Consider the following 22,805-nt stretch of genomic DNA (forward strand, 5'->3'; position numbering starts at 1 on the left):
TCTCTCTTTCTCAAACACATAAATAAAATCTTAAAAAAGAAAAAAAACAACAGTGAGATATAGCATATGACTCCCTTCTGGAAGTGTTAGTTCATGTAATTAGAAAACAATAAAGAAAATAAATATGCAAATATATGTCAAAAGATTAGGGAAATTACTGTGATATGTAAGTAACATGACTAATGCCTAAAAAATCTGGAAGAATCAGCCAGAAACTCATTGGAATTAAGTAGATCAGTAAGGTGCTTATTATAAAATAAGTAATCAGTAAACAATTGATATCTTAAATCATTTAAATCATTATAATGAGTTAGAAACTGCTAATTGGGTAAAGATCTCATTCATGTTATAGTACATTCTTTGTGAGATACACGTCTCCAGCTCTAATATATATATGATTCTATTTACTACGACCCTCCTTCTAACCAGGAAACAATTACTGGAGATAATTTAGGTGAATTGGACACATTTCCTCGGGGACTTTATTATTAAACCAAAAAGGTTAGAACTCGTTCACATTACAACATCGAGCAATCCAGGAGCAGCTGCATTACGTTTATCAATGGCAGCGCCACAGGCGGTGTCCTGACCCAGCTGTTCCTATTGCAGAATGTGATTTCTGAGCTTTCTGGGGTTCCAGTCTGTTTTCCAAAGCTGGTATTCTAGGCATCTGGTTGATGTGTGCACTGCAACATATCTTTCAAAAAATTTTCTTTTCTCTTTAGGTCAACCAGTGAAAGTTTCTACTGAACATAGGTAAGAGCCCTGACAACCATCATGAAGGCGCACACAGGTGTGTGTGTGTGTGTGTGTGTGTGTGTGTGTGTGTGTGTGTGTGTATCACTGCCTTTTTGTGAAGTCCTGGTAAAAAGGTGCCCATCTGTTCCTATTCTACAGTTTGTTTTAACCAGAGCTTGCATATGTAGATAAAACATATCTTCCTTGCAATCCTGTAACAAAACCCTCTTTCTCTTAATGCATTATATTTAATATGCTGCTACATTATTTTTCTAATAATTTACTTATACTTTGCATTATTTTTATAAGGAAGATTTATACTCTAGTTCTTTGTAAGTAAATTATTTAAAAAGTAAAACAAGTGATGATTTCATTTTTTGAATTATGTGAAGTTTATTTTGCAATTCTTGGACATTCGTATACTATTTAAATTATGATTTTTAGTCCATTGTTAGGGAGCAAGTGTTTGAAGTAAGCTCAAAATGTGACAGAATTTCAAAACTATGTTTTATTATAAAATAATATTTTATTTATTTCTGTATTATGTACAGCTTATATATTTTATATAGTTCTTACTGGTTTAATATGACTCTGTTTTATGTAGTCTCATATATTTTATTTAGGTTTGAAGACAATTTTCTAGACCTAATCAATAAAGTGAAGAAGCAAGCTGCAGAGATAATATAAAGCATAATAACATTTTTTTCTGATTAAAATAGTACATGAAAACACACACACACACACACACACACACACGAAGGAACATATTGAAAAATAAATCCAAATCTTTAGCATTCCTTTTGGATAGTACGGATGGTCATTGAGTACACTTCAGTATTTATCTATTATAAAATAATATACTGTTGAAATGTGAAAATGAGTAAGCTTTAATAATACATGAAAATCACATTATTATGCTGTTCATTATGATTGCAATCCTAAAACCACTCAGGTTAGGACATTGGAAATTAGTAAAACAAAACTGAAACACATTTTTTAGGTTAGAGGGATTATGGAATTTATTCTTTGCCCAGAAGATTTTAATTAGTTGTATTTAAATGTAAAACATATTATTGAAAGACTTCCTGTCACGTAACAAGCCAATTTTGGATCAAAATATTTTATAGAGAGTAATGTAACATGATCAACATGTTATTGATATTGTTAAAGAATTGTTTATACTTTCTTTGAGAGAGCATGCTATTTCTTTGGAAGCAGTTACTAAACATCACTTGTAAAGAGTTTGGGTCTAGACATAAAATTACTCAATATGCTCATTCAAACATATTGGATAGCAATTAATTCAAAACTTTGTAGCACTTATTTGACACAAGTCCAAATATTAGTATTTCAACTTGAAAATATTGATAATAAATATGGAGAAAATTTAAAAGTGTGTTTAAACCATTTGGCCAGCTCTTATCAGCATAAGAAATATATTCAGTGAATAGTTCAATCATTGTTTTGTAAATCATCCTATGAGTTTGCCAGTGATACATAGTTATGTATTTCAACTCTATATGTGAGAAAAATCTGCAAATCTCCATACTATTTGTTCTAGTTATTACACTGATTATTAAAATTTTTTCTTGAAAAAATCATCATTATAGTCACATGCAAATGGATAAGCATAGCTGGAAATAAGTTGGGTACCTGTACAATATAGACCTGTAATGATGCTTTTTTTTTCTTTAATTTTGAAGACTTGATGAACATATGTGCCAAACTTAAGTTAGAAATACATAATCCAGATTTGGAAATAGGGGCAAACCTCTAAACATAACTCTGTAAAGCTCATATCTTGTCAAAATTTTAAGTATTTTGTTCAAAAGAAAGTGACAATCACAATTATTTTCTTATTTATATTGTTCTCATTCCAGCACTAACCTCTCACCTAATGCTGTTATGATGAACTTCTAAATGAGATTCTGCATACTAAGTAGCTTATAAGTTCTTTTTTCTTGCTTCATTTTCTCTTATTTTGCAAATAGTCATGTCATCTATAATGAAAAGAAGATTAATAGTAATGATTTTCTTGATACATATCCTAACTTTAATTACATTTGACTTGAAATATTCTGAGAAATGTCACTTGGCATTCAGTTTGCTCAGCAATTTGGAAGCATTATTATATGGCACATAAAACAGTTTTCATTATATTTGATACAGGAACTCTACCAAATTTGTTTCTTCTTTCATAAGTGTTCTAAACTATCCAGAGAGGGGATATTTATTCTAATTTAAGTCAACTAAAGCGATGGCAATTCCCTAATAACTCTTGGAAAATCATGGCAATACTGAAGAAATCATATGGTCCTGAATTTTCATTGTTCTACCTTCCGTTCTCAACTATAGTTTTTCCGTTCCTGTATTGATAAAAAAAGTATAAATTTCATGGCCTGCTAACCAAAACTTTGGTGACGAAAAGCCACTTTATGACGCAGCATTGTGTAAACACAGCCTTGAATATGCTAATTCTTGGACAGACAGACCCAAGTGATGCTAACATAATCAGTTGGTAAAGAAACAACAGACTCTTTTTAAATTCGGAAAATGTATTATTATTTACATAGGTAGTGAAAGCAAGAATAGCATAGGTGTCTGTTCTTAATGTCTTATCTCATAGGATGACACTATATTAAAAGCATCCAAATGATGGATCTAGAAGGGCGGGTCACCGTTGGAAAGCCTGCAGTTATGAACCTTAAGAACAAGAAGGCAGAAAGCCTCAGAGATCACCAGAACACAGAAGTTTTAAGGAATTGTGCCGAGACAGCCTCCATGGTACATAAGGAGATGAATAACAAACAACCTCCTTATAAATCCTCCCCTGTTCTTGCCTTTGTAATCACAGGGCACTTAGACCAACTGTCATTGAGCCTTGCACGCAGGCAAGGTCATTAGGGCACCATGGAAAGACTAGTATGAACGGTGAAGACCATGCTACTAAGTTTCCTCTAAGTTATGTATGTGTGGACACACACACACACACACACACACACTCATAGTGAGGAAAAACTCAACATCGTATTTTGAGATAAAGTTGAAAGTAAACAATAATTAGTTAAGTCACTAGGTTCTCATCCCAGATGCAACAAAGAGTTGGAGACCCGAGACCAGAATGGAGAGAGAGAGTCTACACTTCCAAGAATGAAAGCAACTGTCAGAGCAGGAGTGGCAATGGCCCATAAGCTCTAGGGGAGTCCTTTCAAGCCTGCTTCCTGCATGTGTAAATTTGGCTTTGATTCACATCTTTGGTTGACAGCTGGTGGCTGTATAACATTTTGGCTTCTGCGCATGCGCCTAGCCATAATGCCTTCTGTTCTAATTGTGTTTATTTATGTATTGTGTATTTATGAGTGTTTGATGAGCTTCCGTTGTGACCTTAAAGGTATTTAAGGTCAGGGTGCACCTTTTGTGTACAGGCTCAGCTCTGAGAGTCCCTGTGTCCTGTGAGTCAGCTCTGTGGTGAGGACTTTCCTGTTGTTTTAGCCTGTAGAGGGGGCTCCGAAGGGGTGGCTGTTACCCCAAGGGGGTGGCTCCCAGGGGGTGGCCAGCCCCAGCTTTATCCTTGCTCACTCACGCCTCAGTACCCGACAGCTCTGTCCATTCACCTCTTTCTGGAGAATGAAGGAAAATAAACCACTGTTTAAATGTCCCTCTCACATTAAAAAGAATGATAATGCAAAGTAAGTGTTCTTTTAAAACCTAGGCTCACTACAAACTTTGCAAATCTGTAGAGAAGTAGATTTAGACTTCTCAAAACTAACACTTTTCACTCAGACTTTATAAATGAATGGTCCAGTCGTAAGCGACTCAAAATATTGTAACCTAAAGATTCAAAAGAGGACTAAATTCTACATAAATTTGCTCCAGATTAAATTTTGAAGTTAAAATAAAACCAAGACCCACCTTATAAAATATCTTGGTTCAAAAGCTATCAAAACCTTTGGTAATTCAATGAAAATTTAGCCCAGAATTCAAGTGTTGCCAGATTTCACATGTAAGTTGGCCCCCATGTTTTTCATATAAATGAGTTTTTAGTAAATTGATATGTATACTGAGAATTATATTCCATCTTTTCCTCTTTTTGTTGACTTTCCTGTTTGCCTTAAAGCTCTATTATTCTAAGTTCCTCACTGTATGCCTGGTGACTCTCTTTTTTACATTATTTTTTCAGTTTATAACTATTCTTTTGAAGAGTAAGAGTGAGATGAATCCCCACAAATATTTAAGGAGAAGATCACATTTATTTTTTAATAGTAAAATAGGAGAATGCACATCAGTGATTGCCATGATTAATTGATTTTCAAAAACAGCTACTTTTTTGTTATAATTAGTATTATATAATGAAAGGTAGATTTATATTTTTATTAATATTTTTAACAAATATTTTTTTACTTTGAGTGAGTTTTTTATATTATAATGAATGATGCAATACCATTATATCTTAATTATTAAACTATGATAACAGTTGGTATTTTCTTGTGGTCAGAACAATATACTTAAAACGAGTATAATGGCTGTACTTAAGTACAAAATGTTTATACTATCTGTGGTGGAAAGCAGCAGGTGTAATTATCAGATAACAACACTCCTGGGTGCTTGAAGGCACAGATATTCTCTTCAAGGGTGATATTAGGACATGATAACTATTACACCCCAATGGCCCATTAACACCTAAGCTTATTTATAATCCCTAAAATTTACTACAGAAATGTCTATGCTATCACAAGCTGTAATATCACTTTCTAAAAACATATATTTTTTCTTGTTTAATTATAGCAAACACTAAAGTTAGGCATTGTCGCTATTAAATAAACTTGAACGTGTATGAAATTATACCTTTTGAAATGTTGATTTGAATTTGAATGATCTTTAAAAATCACTAAAATCATCTAGAATAAAAACAACTACCTAAACAAAAGCAATATTTATTGTACATTTTATTATAGGATATACATATAAATAAAAGTATGTAAATAACAGACATATAGCTGGATGAATTTTAAAGAATTGAATCATAGCCCTGCAACTGAAACTGATCAAGAAATAGAATGTCCCCAGTGTCCTGAAAGTCTTCTGTGTATCCTAAAGTAGTTACATCTCACAAAGAGTAACTAATATCTTGGCTTCTGACACCATAGTTTAGCTTTGCGCTTTTTTTTTTTTTTTTAGAAAATGTAAATGGAATCATTCATATTCTCTTTTTTGTATGGCCTCTTTTGTTGAAAATTAAGATGATCGAATTTATCACTTTTACTGAATGTTGCTTTAGTGTCTTCATGTTGCTTATTCAATGTCGCGTATGATCACCCTGGATGAATACGCTGTCATATTTGCCCCTATTCTACTCCAGTGTGTTAAGAAAGTTTGAGTTCTTATAAACAGTGTTGGTGGGGATAACCTTATACGTGTTTTTTGGTGAATATATGTGCTCATCTATTTTGGGTGCATATCCATGGGAGGAGTTGCTGGAGGACAGACCATCCAAATATTTAATTATAGTAGATATTGCCAAATAGTTTTCACAAAGTTATTTTTACCCACTTACACTCTCATCATCAGGGTGTTTAATTCTGTAGTTTCCATAAAATCTCCAAAGCTGTACTCTTGCTGTCCTTTTTCTTTTAGCTATTCTTGTGGCAAATCTTTTCCATATTTTTCTATTCAGTTTGTCAATTTCTTTTTGATTAATAGTATTTATATATCTTCTCCACTATTTGGGTTGTGGTTTTATTTACATAATAGTTTATTTTATAAATAGAAAAATCTAATGGAGCATAGTACGGTTTTTTAAAAAATTTCCATCATAAGAGGTGTTTCCTTGTTCCTGCTTTGTTCTGTTTGGGAAATCTCTGATGACGTTCATGTATGGGCTCTCCATTCTGTTTACTCAAAAAAAAAAAAAATCAGATGTTATATTTTCATTTTAATTAACTTAAAATATTTGTAGCATCTGTTTTTATGTTATTTTTGTTCTGCTTAATTTTCAGCCATGTAATCTCAGGGTCAAGTGATCAAACTCTGCATCAGGCTTTTTGCTGATCATGGAGCATGCTTAAGATTCTGTCATTCCCTCTGGCCATCTCTGCTCATGCTCTGTCTCTCTAAAAAAATGTGTGTGTGTGTGTGTGTGTGTGTGTGTGTAGAGAGCCCATGTATCATTTGTTTTCCAGGCACTTGGGCATTTGAGAAAGATCTGTAGATGCCAGAAGTTAAGGAAGAAAGAGGGATGAATAGATGGAGCACAGAGGATTTTTAGGTTAGTGAAACTGGTTCATATGATAGTATAATGATGGGCATATATCATTACCTGTTTGTCTAAACCCTGAGGGTATATCGCATCAAAAGTGTCCCCCGATGTAAACATTGGACCTTGAGTAATAAAATGACACATTAATGTAGATTCATCAGTTTAATAAATGTATCACTTTGGTAGGGGAAGTTAATAGTAAAGAAGTCTATGACTCTGTGGGAGGAGAGGTTTTGTGCGAAATCTCTGTACCTCCCACTCAATTTTGCTGTGAATGTAAAAGTGATATAAAAATCAAAATATAGGGCAGCCCAGGTGGCTCAGCAGTTTAGCACCGCCTTTGGCTCAGGGCGTGATCCTGGAGACCCAGGATCTAGTCCCACGTCGGGCTCCCTGCATGGAGGCTGCTTCTCCTTCTGCCTGTGTCTCTGCCTCTCTCTCTCTCTGTCTCTCATGAATAAATAAATAAAATCTTTTTAAAAAATCAAAATATATTAAGATAAAAGAAAAACAACATATGGTATATCAAAAGATGCAGAAGGAGCATTGACCAAATTCAACAATTTTTCATGACAAATGCTTTCAACAAACTAGGTGTAGAAGGAAATGTTGTCAGTCTGACAAAGGTGGAATATGAGAAGCCCAAAGCTAACATGATATTCCATGATTAGAAACTTAAAGCTTTTCCTTCAAAATCAAGAACAAGGCAAGGACATACACTTTTGCCACTTCTATTCAACATAGCAAATACTGAAGTGCTAGCCAGAGCAGTTAGGTTGGAAAAGGAAATAAAATGCATCCAAATCAAAAGGGAGTTTTTAAAGTTCTTTATGTATCTCGAATACTAATCCTTTGATGATGCATGGAAGTGCTGGATCACTAAATGGTGCACCTGAAACTAGCAATACATTGTATATGAACTAACTGGAATTTAAACAAAAACTTAAAAAATATTTAAAAAATAAAAAATGAAAAAGGGAAGAAACAAAATGATTTGTTTATAATGATTAATGCTGAATACACTACAGGAGCCATAAAAACCTCTTAGAACTAATTAATAAACAAATTCAGGAAAATTATAGAATAAGAAAAAGTCACTTCTTTTCTATGCAATAACAGTGAACTATCTAAAAAGGAGGTTAAGAAAATACTCCCATTTACAACTGCATCAAAAAGAATAAAGTACAAATAAACTTAACGAAGAGGGTGAGAAACTGTATGAAAGAAAATTTAAAAGCTCCAAGTGGAAAGATATCTCATGTTCATGAACTGGAAGACTTAATTCTGTTCAAATGTCTGTGCTACCCAAAGCGATCTCCAGATTCAAAGCAATGCTAATGTAAGTGACAATGGTAGATTTTACAAAAAAATCTAAAAAGCAATTTTAGAATTCATACGGAACCACAAAGGGCCTCAGATATTCAGAACAATCTTGAGAAATAAAAAGAAAGTTGGAGACATCATGACGCCTAATTTCAAAATATTTTACAAAGCTGTGGTGATTAAATCAGTATTGTATTGGCATAAAAACAAATATGTAGACAAATGAAATAGAGAGACCAAAAGTCAGAAATATGCCCCACACAGTTAGCTGATCGTGATAAGGGTGACAGGACTATGTAATCAGGAAAGGATCATCTCTTCCACAAATGAAGAGTCAATGTGTTGTGGACCCCAAGTGTCCATCCAAATTCTTGCTATGCATGCAAAGAATTCAAGGCTCTTACTGCCTACCTCCCTGACCATTTCTCAGGCTTATGACTGCATGGAACAGCTTTGAGAGATGACGTACCTCCCTTTGAACTGACTTACTTCCATTCACAATAAAAGCAGTATGTTCCCCAAACTCAGTGCTCCTCTTCTGTCCCTAAACTCACTATTTCTGTTAGTATTCACCTAGCCCCATCTGTATTGCACCTATGAGCAGGAGCATTATGCCAACTTTCTGGTTACTGCTTTTGCTGTGTATGACAAAATTCTTTGTCTCTGATCCAAGTATCTTGTATATTTTTGTTATCAGTGAAATAATAACAGTCTAGTATGTTAGCTTGTAAATAAGCTAAAAATCTCAGATGCATCACAATTCCTGGCACAGACAAGGGAGTGAAGGCTTTTGGATCTTCCAATCTAGTACAGCTGAGGGGCTAATCCCAGCTAAATCCATATGGATCAGAAATACCCAACATAGTATTGTTTTAAGATATAAGTTCCTGGTAGTTTTTTATTCAGCAAAAATAAGTGAAATAATCATTAATATATATATTTTTAACTACCATGAAATATTTAAAACCACAAAATGGCACAACTATACTCTTACCAGGATGACTGAAATGAAAAAGACAAAACACAAAATATTGTGCAACCAGAACTTTCACAAACTGCTGCTAGAACACATATATATAATCACTTGGAAAAATTTGTTTGGCAGTAGCTTCTAAAGCTGAACATATGTGTATCTATAACTCAGTATTTCCATTTCTAGTTTTATCCTAACAGAGTATGTATATATATGTTAACCAAAAGGCATGTGTAAAATTATTTATGGAAGCAGGATCAGTAATAACCAAAAATTGAAAATAATGAATAATAGTGGAATTGATTCATATAAATTAAGCTGTTATCCAGAATGCTGTATTTCCTTTCATTTTGAACTAATTTCTCAAAATTTTCCCCTGCCAGATTTTACAGCTTCTTTTCTTTTATACCCCCTTTTTAAAAAGTTTTGTGAAAATATAATTCATATGCTACAAAATTCACACATTTAAGGTATACAATTCAGTGGTTCTGGTATATTTACAGTGTGCAATCATCAGCACAGTCTAACTTTAAAGCTTTTTCATTGCCCTAGAAAGAAACCCTAGACACAACATTAGTTACTCCCCATCCCTTTAATGCCAGCCATAGGAAACCACTAATATACTTTATTTTCCTACAGATTTGTCTATTCTGGACATTTCAATTTGACACAATAATACAATATGTAGTGTTTTGTGGCAGGCTTCTTTTAATTAGCATAATGTTTTCTGAAGTTCTTTCATATATCAGTTTTTCATATATCATTTTTATTGTTAATAATTTTCCATTGTATGGATGTATAACAGGCAATATACATTTATGTTATGTGACTTTGGGACTCTGATGAACAATGTTACTATGAACATTACATTCAGTATCTAAAAAAAAAAATCATTGTTTAACCCAAACTCATGAAGAGAAAGTCATTTCCTAATTCAGAATCACTAAGATCTACTCCTAAATTCACTTCCAAGTGTTTTGTACTTTTTAATGTTGTTTTATTTATTCTGAGTAATCATTGGGTTCTAAGACCCCTTTCTATTATAAAATTTTTGTTTATCTCCTCAGATGAATCTGGGGAATAGTCAGTTACCATAAACAAAAATGTTGCAAAATCTCATATTTTGCACTAGCTAAAGAGAATTTAGCTAGTACTCCAGAGTACAAATGTAGTATGACTACAGTGAGTATGTTTGAACACAAAAACAAAACTCTATTAAACACAAACTTGAAACAAGATAATTAGTATTGGCAGGTGCTATAATGCAAGAAGTATTAAAATTCAGAAAATATGAGTAGTTTTAAAAACTTTAATTTAAAATACCTTTAATCTGTCTTTTACTCTTTGGCATATATATAAATGGTGAGTTTAAATGTCATTCTTCTGGGATCCGTGGGTGGCGCAGCGGTTTGGCGCCTGCCTTTGGCCCAGGGCGCGATCCTGGAGACCCGGGATCGAATCCCACATCAGGCTCCCGGTGCATGGAGCCTGCTTCTCCCTCCGCCTGTGTCTCTGCCTCTCTCTCTCTCTGTGACTATCATAAATAAATAAAAAAATAAATAAATAAATAAATAAATGTCATTCTTCTTTATAAATAAGTCAAGTTTATGCTTTTATGAAGCAAGATACAAACATAGTTCAAATTTAAATAAAAATGCAGATTGGACTTGAGCAATGTTTATATATATATATATATATATATATATATATATATATATATAATTTATTTATTTATTTATTTAATTATTTAACTACCATGCCACTCAAAACTGATGCATCCACATTTCCAAAATATTTAGTTTAGCGAGTTCAATGCCACTATGGAACTGCTATTTTAAAAAGGGATAGAATTAAACTCACCTTCTTTTTTCTATTTTAAACTTGGGAAACATCATATCAGATTTAATGTCCCTCAGTTATTACATTGCACATAGTCAGCATATAGTTTAGACACATCCGAGTTATTTCTTGCTGAATTGTCAGGCCTACTCAAGCTTTTGATACAATGGCTTAAACCTATTGCCTCCTGAACATTTACATAATAAAGAACGCTTTTTCTTCTCTACACACACACACACAAAAAATGTATTCTTAACATTTAATGTAAAAATAACCGAAAACTAGAGCACTATCAAATGCAATTTACAATTGGCTTTCCCACTATTAATATAATACACAATCTTTATAATTAATCAAACCTGAAAATGGTGGATATTAGGTAAATATATTTTGAAAAATAAAGATTATCATGGACATATATTATGGAATTTTTAAACAATTTATTTTATTTGAATTTTGAGGACTAATCAAATGTAGTTTCCATATAGACCCTTCCAGCATCCAATGCTGCTCTCTCTTGGAGTTCTGTCACAGTGAAATGACAGACATATGACTTACTTTAAAAGATTGCCCAGAATAAGAAAAGTAATGGAAATATCTGAATAGATACTTTTGACAACCCACACTTCTACAAAATATTTCCTTCAGTGAAAAACATTCCTGGTCAATGTTAATTGACCTGACCAGACTTGGGTATCTGTATGTTAACCTTAAATTATATACTACTTTAAAATTGTGCTAATTTTGTGAATATAGATTAATACTTTTTTTTGGCAATAGTGATGTTAATTGACATATGTATCCTCAAAACAATTTTCTTACTGATATAAATGTCATTTTTCGAATTAATTCTGGCAAGGAAAAGGTTTTGGCAGCTCTTTACAAATGTCTTCTGCAAAAAAAAAAAAAGGAGAGAGATATGCTTATAGTTTATAAAAAGAAGTAGAGAAGGAAAAATTAATATTGAAAATGTCATTTTTAGCAGGGGAAAATTCATGGAGCAAAATTCCTGAGAGTCCTATTAGGCAAATATATATAAGTTCTGTATATCTAGTGATCCTATGGGAATTTCCTAGTGTCTTTCATATGATATCATGACGAGAAAGATCCTATTAAAGTGTCTTGTTGTGTTCAAACTCATAACATTTGTCATTTTATATAATTCACAACTGCTGTAAATTTAATGTTTTATTCATTAATAATAAAAATCAATCTTTTGTTGGGAAGAAAGAACACAAACACTTTATTCTTTATGCCATGAAACATTTCTAAAGATGACTTGATGTTCAAGAACAAATTAGATTATTCCACTACATACTTCTATTAAAAACCTTCAGTTTAAGAAAAAAAAAATCAAATTTCCCTTTTCCCCTGCCCCTCAAAAACCCTATTTGAAAAACCCAATGATTTTCTACAGAATATTTGAAAAATGTACCTGAATTTATATGTATCTTATCCAAAAAATTAGCAAGGGTCAGTTTAATAGTTAATTTTACAGAATTTATTATCATTATTATCATTATCATTATTATCTTCTGGGAATGAATGTTTCATTGGGAACACTTTTGGAAAATTTCAAATATTTTGTTGTCAGTATTAATTTTGAGTTTAGAAAGCCATCACAAAGTTATATAAGGAAATGATTTATATATCCATGGAATAGAATGAACTTAATATTTTGGGATTCCTTTAGTCAAAATATAACTGTCTGTCAGTGTCTTTTCTCATTTTTTCCCTTAATCATTTCACATATAATCAAGATGTTTTTAAAAATGCCTAAAATTGTATATAGATTGACATGTAAAGATATATCCTTAGATTCTTAGATGTGGACTCAGTAGCAAGTGAAGGATAGGAATAGAGCTGGAATCAATGTACTGGGAAGATTGTAGCATTACATGAATTTCTAGGAAAAGAGTTGAATATTGTAAAATGAAAAAGCAATATAAAAATATTCTTAAGCCAACTTCATGAATATGGTGTGTATACATGTATATCTGTATTTGTATGTATATGTATATATGCATATGTGTGTATTTGTGTATATCCATGAACTTCCATTTAAGAAACATGAAATTTAACAAATGTTTGCTTTCTAACATTTATAAATGTGGCTAAAATTGTTTGGATGTTAATCATCATTCTAGCTGAAAAGTTTTAAAATGAAATATCATGGTTAGGAGACCAAAATCCTTTGACACACACAGCTATAAACTGTGAGGAACTATACAGAGGAACTATAAACTAGGGAAACTAGGGAAATTCTCAGGTATTTCAAGCACAAATATAACAAAACAGCTATGCAACAAAACTGGGCTTCTAAAAAGCATATGAAACAATAAAGGAAGAAAGTAATTGCCCTCAAAATAAAACAAAACTGGGCTTCTAAAAAGCATGTGAGACAATAAAGTAGGCAATAATTGTCCCCAATATAAAGGCCACTGGTGAAAAATATTTACAATGGAAAACATTAAAATAATTTCTTTATTAAAAGCAAAATATGAATATAAGCTGAAAGTGCTTGTATTTTCTTCAACTTCTTGATCTATCTGAAGTCAATTGTAATATATGATTTTGTACATTTGATATAACCTTTAAGTAAACCATTATATGCTAATCAATTTGCAATATCTAATTTATTATATATAAGAGATTATATATAACAAAGTTAGAGATTTAACGTTTTATCTATATGTCAATACTGCCTCTGTACAAAGTGTTTTAGAAGATTTAAAACTTTCTAGGGTAAAGAACTTAAAAAAGTAACCCATAGTAAAACATAGAGATATGTTTTAAGAAGCTTCATCATTATTACATCCTTTAAATTAAATTATTTTAAAATGATTTTTTATTGTAAAGTAAAACATTTTCCAGAAGCAAAATAAAACTATAATATTCCATCAAGTTTACATTGCGGTCTAATTAATCCAGGAGTTGGAAATTTTCAAACACTAGGTACTCACATTTTACATTGTTGGCAAATTATGACCTGTTTAACATTAGGTTTTCATAACTTTGACCCTCTCATTTTATTACAAGAAACTAATCCTATAAAAATAATCCATATTACAAACTAAGATTTATTTTCCTGGAGACAGAAAATTTTGGCTTGATCAGAGGGAGCAAAACTCCTATGAGTGACAGGACATTAGAGATTTCTTATTCAGATTTGACCTTGACCAGTCATGGTAGCTAGTGAACAATATACAGAAGGCTGTTGCTCTGCATCTGGTGGTAAATTTTGAGTCACTCTTGTCATAAGGATCTACAGTTAGTAAGAAAAACTGGATCTGAAATTGAGGTGGCCAGGTCACACTGGACACATAAGAACTGGAATCCATGAACTTCGGAGGTGATATATTGTCACACACAACCGGGATCTATAGAGTCACCTGCTTAACCACCTCACCATGCGGTGACTAGTGTACCTGGTCCAGGATGCACCGGGGTTAACGGAGGGGCATCTGGAGCTCCCCCCCCACCCCGCCCCAGCACACACATATCACTGGAATAAGGGAGCAGGTCATTGGCAACATGCAAATCGCAGCAGCAGGTGGGCCTTTCTCCTTCAGAACTTATTAGCCATACACTCACCAATGGAAAAAAAAAGAAGAATGTATAATTGAAGATGCCATATAATAACAAGAATTAATTGAATAAAAGACTAAATGCTCTCATGATAAAAGCAATTATGAGATATGGTGGGATGGGGAATGATTTTTATTTTTCTTTAGTATTTTTTTATATTCTCAAAGAAACATATTGAAAATGGTATTATGTACAAAAACAAAAACAAAAAGTGAAATAATTATATTTTACATTTTGGTAAAAAAGTTGTTCAGGCCTCTAGTGAAGACTGTAAAGAGAATTTTGTGTTGGGATATTTCTCTACTAGTATAAGTGACACCATATGTGTGACCTGGTAATTATTCTTAAATTGTTCAGCTTTTCTTTGATTGGTCTTGTGTTTTTCTTTCATTATCAGTTTCTGCATTCATCCAAATATCACCTTCTAGGGAACATGTCTGAGGTCACCTGGTCTAGTCCCCCCTCTGAATTTTTACTACACGAAAACTTAACACTACTGCAGCAGACATCAATGCCAGGCTTTTTATTTGAAAAATTTGGAATCTGAATTCAATTCAACCTTAGAGTTATTGTTTGCTAATAATAGTTCCCCTAGGTCCAGGGCAGTCTACAGTGCCTCAGTGAAGAGAATGTCCAATGAACACCCCTGGAGAACGCTCAGGTGATGGTTACCATTCTGGGCTTGTTACCTCTCTGTCTTCGGATCCCTGCCTTACTCTGGTGAGTTGTTTTCACAGAAGTTCTCACCTTCCCACCGCACATAATGGAGGCTATTTTTCTTTTCTTCCCTGACCTCAGGAAACCTCTGCAACAAAACATGACCCGTGGCTCATTTCAATCTCTCCCAGAATGCTGATGACCCTGTCATTAGTTAGTGCCCTACTACCAAGGCATTTTCCCCTAATCTGCCTTATATTTTGTCTCCATCAACTACTATTTCCCAAAATGTTTCCCCACTTCCTTCACTTATTTTGGATTTTGAACAAATACTTTCCAGAGCAGAGTCCATACCCCCAAGTTCTGGCAGCGCTGAGAACTATCATTTTTCTTAAGGCAAATGGGGCAGTGAACATGGATATTGAAGTGAAAAATTATCATCTTAAGAAGCAAATGTCCCAGCTGTGATTACTGCCGGGTCTTCAGACAGGAAAGCTATTTTGTTTTTGCCAGCAGGTTGGCGATCCTTCTGCCAGCCACAGAGTTTTACGGAACTTGGGTAGTCAAAGATTCACAAGCTCAGCCACCAGAACTCAGCTATTGGATCCCACTGTTTTTCCATGACAGCCCTAAATTTGACATAGGATATTATACTTTATCTGAGTTGCTCTGCCACATTCAGTCTTGATTTCAACACAAAATTCCTTGTATTTTTGAAATATGATCGACTTCTTTGAGGCTGCTTTAAAGCTTTCTAACATTTAGGACTTGTCTTAAATTGGAAATTAGGTGCCTGAGGCATATATATATTGTTTTTGCAAGACCTACAATGTCATAAAAAAACAGTCACCAGCACCACATCCTTCTAAGTATTATAGCCCTTAAGCCAATGAGTGCAATAGCCACTGGATCTAATGCCTCAACTTCTCTCTGTACCCCATACCAATTCAAAAAGTTCAAAGCTTCTTTAATGGGTTATTTTATAGCATACTATAACTGCCCTACTTTAAAAAAGGCAAAGAAGTTCTCATTGTCTCCAGATAGGTGAGATATCGAATCCAAAAGCTCATTATGAGGACCAGTGCTGGAAGTGTCTTACTCTGGATTCTCTAGAAAACAGAGCAAGAGAAAAATCCATGTTGGATGTCTTTGAATACAATCCCAGGTCAAGAAAGGAGAGAGAAAGGAGAGTATGTCAGGGAGAGAGGAAAAGTAAATCCAAGAGTTATAGCCTCTCAAAATATTGCAAGGTGCTTGGATACGTAGAGAGGCGTTATGGAACAACTGACCTTCCAATCAGCTATAAAGGAGAAGACGTGCATGGCTTTCATTTCTAGATTCACCCTGGTCCCTTTCTTTCACTGAAAAAGTTCACTCCACCATGCATTAACTTTCCTTCTCTTCTATTTGAGCTATAAGACTCCTCTGGACAGATTCTGGGGAAAAAAGAGAGGCTGTGTGGTGATCATATTTGATCTTCATGGACTTAAATGTTAGTTCAGTCCTGGGTCCAACCAAAGTGAACACAAAAGAGGCTGAGCCAGAGTTCAGCCTTTATCCCATGGAAGAGACTAAAACAGCCAGCAGTTTTAAATAGGAAACTGTAAATCAATCTTCCAGATGTAGGCACTTCTGAGATTGAAAGGGGTTACTATTAACTTTATAGGAACAATAATTATACTAATTACCCAGGCATAAACTGGGATTGTCCTGGTCAGACTGGTCCTTGGAAGATGGGATAACATCCTTAGTAGCTGGTCTATTATTTAAAAATAGTAGCTGAAGCAAAGAGGCAAGTGGAGCTAACTGAATCTCAAGTGTATAGTATGAGTTTTGCACCTACTATGAGATAGACACTATTACTATCCACATCTACAGATGAGGACATTGGGTTACGGTATTCTGTTGGATGTGATGGAATTTGTTGGAGACACAATAAACATAACCCTCTTTCTTTATCTTATTTCAAAATTGATTGGTAGGAGTAAATGAGTAAGTCGATGAAGAATAAGGATATAACTCATATTGATGAAAGGTGGTACTCAAGAATTTGGCTTATACATAGAATATGCTCACATTTTAAATACTTGGTATCAGAATAAGATTCAACTGACCAAGTACAAGTTCCATAGGGCCAGAGCCTTTAATGGTCAATCTGGTAGCATGTTAGAGAGTAGTTGAAAGTGTTTTCTTTGGTTCTGTTTCTCTTAGCGGTGATCCCAAAGAGAATGGTGAATTGATAAAATTGACAAATCTTGCCAATTTCTTCATCCCAAAGCCACCAATCAGATGAAAGAGGAGTATCTGACCAGCCTCATGACGTCCAAGAGTGTTAGCTGGCAAAGTTCCCTCTTATGTAGAAGGAAAGATAAGGAATGAGATTCTCTAAGAAGAGAAGTTAAAATTGTTTAACAAAATTATCCTATCATGAAAAATGCTATTGTAAGTTTAAGGTGTAAATAATTTTTGCATGTTAGAGAGGGAATAAATTCCTATCAGCAGAATTATTGGATCAAAGTGTGTGTGTGTGTGCGTGTGTGTGTGTGTTTAAATCTGGCTACATAATACCAAGTGTGCTGAAAAAAGGGTATGCCAATTTATACTCCTATTCACACAAGGGAGATAGTAAAAGTATTTTACAATTACCAGAATACAGGCACTGACCAATTAGAACAGATGCTCTCACCAATTAGAACATATGGCCACACTGGTGATTTCCACCTGAATATTAGCCCTGAACAACAGTACATGAAAATTACAAATCCCTCACTCAATTGTCAAGATAGGATAGTATCTGACTTCCTGATGTGTTGCCAATCTAATACAGGAAAAATGTTATATCACTATTATTTGATTGGCCTATCTTTAATTAGGAATAAGTGAACATTTTAAAATTTAACTGGCTATTTATTTTTAATCCCTCCATATTTGCTTCATTTGTCCATTTTTCCTTTTGTATGTTTCATATTTATACAATTATTTATGAGTTCTTTAGTAAAACTAAGGAACTTAGACTAATATCCTTCATATATGTTACAAATGTTCTTCATATAAATACATACATATTATTTTATATCCCTGTCATATAAGATTTTCAAAAATGTTCTTATTTTACTTAATCATATGTTTTTTCAAGAGATTATTTATTTATTCATGAGAGAAACAGACAGAGAGGCAGAGACACAGGCAGAGGGAGAAGCAGGCTCCATATAGGAAGCCCAATGTGGGGCTCGATTCTGGAACTCCAGGATCACACCTGGGCTGAAGGCAGGCGCTACACCGCTGAGCCACCCAGGGATCCCCTTGGTTTTCTTTCTTACTAAAAATTTCCTTTTAAACAATGATTAAAGATAGACCCAAATATTTTACTTAGTATTTATATTCATATGCTAATAAATATGGAATTCATTTTAGTGTAAAGACTAAATTAGTGATCCAACACTTTATGGAAAGACCTGACCTCATGTCCAATTCCATTTATTGAATAATTCATCTCTTTATTAGTAATTTAAAGTATGTCTTTATCATTTACTAAATACAAATACCTTTATTTAGGGACTCATATTTTATTCCTACTCTATTTACCAAATTCCTATAATGATAATCATAGTTCCTAATAATGGCAATGCATTTACTCATTGAATCTCTCCTTCAACAAAGGTGAATATTGTTTAATTTCTATACCAATACCACTACTCACAATAAGTATATAACATAAATTTCAAGATATTTTTGCAATTATTTTTATTCTTAGAATAAATATCCCATTGACAGTTGTATTGTAAAGTTACTTAAATTAATTCTTTAATTAATTCTTTAATTAATTCTTTGTGTAATTATGTTATTAATTTGATATAGAGGGTTTTTTTCTGTTTTAAAGGTTCGTTGCAAAGTTTTTACTCTCATTTAATATTTATCTTACACTTTAGAATATGTATTTTTTGAAGAGGAACAGCATTAACATGTTAAAGCAAAATTTTCTCCTACCTAATTTTTTTTCAGTCTTCACCCACCTTCTTAGTAGAATTTTTTATTAGTTTCTAATTTATGCTTTCTATTTCTTTTTTTTTTTGCAAAAGCCAACAAATGCATCTAAATGTTTAATTGCTTTATAGTATTCTATAATTTGTTGATTTTCACTCCATGTGAGCTGACAATGTGGATATAAATCTTTCCTATTCCTTTTCACTGCTGCACAGAACCCCCACTGTGTGGATGTGAACCAAGCATCTTGCATGCACGGGTATCTAGGTAGTTTCCAATATATTGCCATTACAAATTTCTGCCACAAAAATACATTTTTTATTTCTTTCAAAAATTTCAGAAGATATTTTTAGACTAAGTCTAGGAGTGGGATATCTGGATCTGAAGCTAAATGCCTATGTCGCTTCGTCAGATGGTGTCCATTTTGCATTCCTATAATTGATGCATAAGGAAGCTCATTCCTCACAGCCTCACCACCTCAGTTTGGTGTGAAATCTTAAATATTTTTATAATCTACTAGGTGAAAAATGTTATCTTAATGTAGTTTTATCTTGGATTTTTGTTATTATGTGTGAAATCATGTTAAAGGGCATTTGTGTGAACTGTTCATGCTGTTTATTAAGCTTCTGTATTTTTTTCTGATGCTTCTGAAAAAAAAAACATGTTAGGGTGTTTTGTTTTACTTTTGACTTCTTATACTTTTTGCTGCTATTGTGTAGTCTGATACTGATTAGAATTGTGTAATTTTTTAGGTGGTTTATTATTTTTCCCGGAAGCTTTAACAATGAGGCCATGTTCTTATAGTCATCTAAAATTCTGTTTGTGTAATTTCCTTCTCTTTCCTTAGGCACTTTAAGAGCCTTTTAAATGGAAACTTTCTCCAATTCTGGACAGTTCATCACCACATTTCTTCTAGGACAACCTTGTCTACATTGGTGATATTTTTCCTTCAAAACTTCTACTCCGATTGCATTTATTTTATAGTATCTTTTTCCATTTTCCATTTTTCTTTTCTTTTTTCTTTCTTTTTTTTTTCTTTTTTCAGAGTTAAGGCCACTATTTTCCTCATCTTTTTGTCTTCACATCAACGATTAGATTTGCTTGTTAATAGTTCCTCAGGTCATGCTGTGCCTGGGTGGCTCAGCTCAGCCAGTTGAGTAGCCAACCCTTCATTTCAGCTCAGGTCAGATCTTAGAGCCCTGAGAATGTGCCTTGGCTCAGGCTTCACATTCAACAGGGAGTCTTTGAAATTCTCTCTCCCTCTGACCCCGCCCCAGCACCTGTGAGCTCTCTAAAGTTGATTAACTAATGTTAATTAATTAACTAATTAAATAGTAAAAGAAATATTTCCTTAAGTCACCTTTATGCTTTCCTTGTTTTTTCTCATATTGCTCATATTTTTACTTGCTTTCCAAATATAGTTTTCTTCCTTATTTTAAATTTCTGGGGCACATGTGTTAATAATCCTGCTTTTGATAGTACACCTTGTTCTGATTCATTTTCTATCTTTTGAGGATTTGTCTTTTTCAGGCAGGGGTCCCCTGATAGCTCATAAGCTTTTGCTCTCTTAGGTATGGCATCTGTCTTTTCTAAAAATGTATCTGGGAAGATTTGATGCTAGGGCTACCATTTATGTTAAGCTTAAAGATACAGGTGTGTTTAAGAAGAAACATGGAAAGGAAACCCCCAAAATAATTGTTCAGGCACAGAAAAAATTACTAACCTCTCCCTTTTGCAGTCATCTCATTTACTTCCTCTGGTCCTGAGGTTCACCTTCTAACTCTCTGGGAGAAGTGCTGTCCTAGAAAAGGTAGAGAAACACCTGTTCAAGAACATTTTCTCCCTGGTTTTCTTCAACTCCTGGCCCCAACTTGAGTTGATTACACCCCCGTTGTGAATCATGAGCACCATGGCCTGAACTGCCACCATACATCTCTTCCACATGAAGAAGAGGCAAGAGCAGAACATTCCTAGAGCACAGGCTGCCCACACAGCAGTCATCCCCTCCCCATCCTCACTCCAAGGCAATAGGACCTCATGTACCAATGCGAAGTCACCTTTCTCTTTACTTTCAGAATTCATGTTTTTCCCTTGTTATGTCTTTTCTTTAGGTTGACTTTGGTGTAAAAGGACTGTAGCTCATGCTGGTTTATCTTTTTAAAGAAATAGAAGGGGACGCCTGTGTGTCTCAGCAGTCAAGCATTTCCTTTGGCTCAGGTTGTGATCATGGGATGGAGTCCTGCATCGGGCTCCCCACAGGGAGCCTGCTTCTCCCTCTGAGCATGTCTCTGCCTCTCTCTATGTGTCTCTCATGAATAAATAAATAAAATCTAAAAAAAAAAAAAAGAAAAAAAGAAATAGAAGCCACTTTTCCATATATTTTTGCTTCCTGGCTAGTTGTCTTTATTTCTGAATGCTACCTAGATTGTACGCTTTCTTTAAAGTCTTAAAATTATTTCCAAACTTCACCTGCTATATCTCACCCCCCAACCCCCAAATATTAGACCCTAAAATAGTGATTATCTACAGCAGTGGGATTCAAACCTAAGGGATCACTGATATACCTAGGGAAGTTTTAACTGCAGATCTTCAGATATTAATCCTCTGGGATATATATTTCAATCAGAATGCCTAGGACTGTGGTTCAGAGCCCCTATATTTAAAACTCCCCAGATGCTTCTGAATGATCAGCTCCTCTTGGTAACCACTTATGTAAACCATATAATTGAACAGTGAATTTACCACTCTGGTTCATGCAAGCATATCTTTTCTTTTTACTGTAAACTAAATAATTACCAATTTGACAGAGAGACTGTGTAAGACACAGAAGTGCACATAGAAACATACAGTCACACACACAACATGATTAATAAGACGCTACTATGCTAAAATATTAATATCGTAGATCAAGTCTAATACAGAATTATCTGTTTTGTTTCCTTTTTTTTTCAACCCTGAACATTCAGTTGTGGTTTTTGCTGATTAATCACTATGGTCTGAAGTCCACACTCTTTGATTCCTGCATTTAGTCCACAAATGTTTAGTACTTACTTACTATCTGCCAGACATTGTTTTAGTTGCTCAGGAAGAATAGTAAACAGTATAAGGCATTACTCTCATAGCATAAAAAAAGCACTGGAAGGGAGATATGCAATAAACTAACAAATTAAACTATATTGGGTAGTAGTAAGAGCTATAAGGAAAAAATAATTATTAATACAGAGTAAGGGGTCTATTTTAGTCAGGGTTGTTAAGGGAAGATTTCATAAGGAGATGACATTTTATAAGGAATCTAGGGATCCCTGGGTGGCGCAGCGGTTTGGCGCCTGCCTTTGGCCCAGGGCGGGATCCTGGAGACCCGGGATCGAATCCCACGTCGGGCTCCCGGTGCATGGAGCCTGCTTCTCCCTCTGCCTGTGTCTCTGCCTCTCTCTCTATCTCTCTGTG

The sequence above is a fragment of the Vulpes vulpes genome, chromosome 7 (genome assembly GCF_048418805.1).
Source record: "Vulpes vulpes isolate BD-2025 chromosome 7, VulVul3, whole genome shotgun sequence".
Lineage (NCBI taxonomy): Eukaryota > Metazoa > Chordata > Mammalia > Carnivora > Canidae > Vulpes > Vulpes vulpes.